At 42.0% G+C, this 2,094-nt stretch overlaps 1 non-coding gene across 1 annotated transcript; it reads left to right on the forward strand.

The window, feature by feature from the left end:
- The first annotated feature begins 1,064 nt into the window (after positions 1-1,064).
- On the forward strand, positions 1,065-1,168 carry LOC148562281 (small nucleolar RNA R71). Its single transcript, XR_015886462.1, has one exon. It is a non-coding gene; the product is annotated as a small nucleolar RNA R71 (small nucleolar RNA).
- Positions 1,169-2,094: the final 926 nt, after the last annotated feature.

A 2,094-nucleotide genomic window follows, 5' to 3' on the forward strand; every position in this document is an offset into this window, starting at 1 on the left:
TTGCCTCAGCAAACGGAATGTTGATTTGAAGCTTCTTGAAAATCTCCAAAAATCTGGAGAATTGGCCATCCTTTTAACCTTTCATCAAACGTTGAGGATATGGTGCTTTGGGTGTGTACGGCTTCAGGACCTCTTTTTCTTTTTCTCTTGTTGCAGACGGTGTAAAGGATTGTCCCTGTTCCTTGTCTCTCACATTTTCCTTTGCTTCATCCTCTGTGGGTTCAATTGAGATCTCCTTTAGCTTTTTTCCACTTCTGAGGGTTATGGCTTTACATTCTTCCCTTGCAATAGCCTTGGCAGCATGAGAAACACTTGGCCCAGGGATTTGCTTATACAAATACCCAATTTGATTTTCTAACTTCTGGATGGCAGCTCCTTGGTTTTGCAAGTTGGAAATTACTTCTTCCTTAAAAGCTTTCAATTCGGTTATGTCTTGACCAATGGTTGCAAGCATTCCTTCTATCCTGTTTAATTGATCTTGAAATTGTTGGTTCGGATTAGATTGGGTAGGTCGATTATTTTGGCCTTGATATGATGGTTGGGAGTAAGTGTTTTGTGTGGCTTGGTATGATCTTTGGTTGGAGTTTTGGTATGTGGACTTGTTATGTTGGTTTTGCTGGTTTCCCCACCCAAAGTTTGGGTGGTTTTTCCAGCCTGGGTTGTAAGTGTTGGAATGTGGATCATATGGTTGCCTTTGTTGATTTCCTACATAATTGGCCTCTTCCCAATCTCCTCCTTCAGTGCTTTCTTCCTCTTGATCTTGTGTGTGCATTGCAGCCACTTGCTTTGTTTCTAATTTCCTGGTGAGCTCTGCTAGTTGCTTGGCAAACACCTTGTTTTGGGCTAGGATTGTATCAACATGGTTCAGCTCCATGACTCCCTTAGTGTTGTGTCTCTCTGATGCATAGTAGTACTCATTCTCAGCCACTGTCTCAATCACTTCAATGGCTTCTTCCACAGTCTTTTTCCTGTTCAATGAACCTCCTGATGAATGGTCCACAGCCTTCCTTGATTCATAAGAAAGTCCATCATAGAAAATGTGCAATTGCACCCAGTCATGGAACATGTCTGGTGGGCATTTCCTTGTCAAATCCTTGAACCTCTCCCATGCTTTGTAGAGAGTTTCACCATCTTGTTGTCTAAAAGTCTGAACCTCAGATCGAAGCCTATTGACCTTTTGTGGGGGGTAGAAACGTGCCAGAAACTTGCTTTCCACCTCGTCCCATGTTGTTAGGCTCCCCCTTGGGAATGATTCCAGCCACTTAGCTGCCTTGTCCCTAAGTGAAAATGGGAACAAAAGCAGTTTATAGGCATCTTCCTGGACTCCATTGGACTTCACAGTGTCGCAAATTCTCAAGAATTTTGTGAGATGTTGGTTTGGGTCTTCATTAGCACTCCCACCAAATGAACAATGATTCTCCACAAGTGATATTAGCTGTGGTTTGAGCTCAAAATTGTTGGCCTGAATGGGTGGTTTCTGAATGCTGCTACCACAATTCCCAGAGGTTGGGTTTATGTATGAACTAAGAACCCTCCTCTCAGGAATGGCATTGTTTCCATCAGCTCTCTCATGGTTGTGAACCTCTCTATCCATGTTGAGATCTAGAGCTTCCTCAAAATTGTCCTCAGATTCTCCTTCAGATTCTTCTTCTCCCAGTACTCTCTTCCCTCTTGCTTCCCTTCTAAGTCTATGAAGGGTCCTCTCTGGTTCGGTATATGGAGGAGTTGATGTCTCTCCTCTCCTACCTGTCATACAAGAACACAGCAAAGGCAACAAACAAGTGAAATACTCTTGGTTAATGGAAGAGTATGGTTAGAGCAGTTGAGGAGTTAATTCAAACAGTTAGTGAGTCAGTGAGTTAGTTGCTTGAATTTAAAGGCATAAAGAAAGAAAGCATGTAACAGAGTGCAGAAATTAAAATTCAACAAGTAACTTGTACTGAATTAATCAAAACAAAAAAAATTGCTCAATCTAGTTAACTTCCAATTTGAGAATTGACAATCGAAAACCAATCCCCGGCAACGGCGCCATAAACTTGATGCGCATAAACTAGTTATGCCACGATTTAGGAAATTACACGATCGGCAAAATTC

The sequence above is a fragment of the Arachis ipaensis genome, chromosome B6, assembly GCF_059453495.1.
Source record: "Arachis ipaensis isolate K30076 ecotype BB chromosome B6, ASM5945349v1, whole genome shotgun sequence".
NCBI lineage: Eukaryota > Viridiplantae > Streptophyta > Magnoliopsida > Fabales > Fabaceae > Arachis > Arachis ipaensis.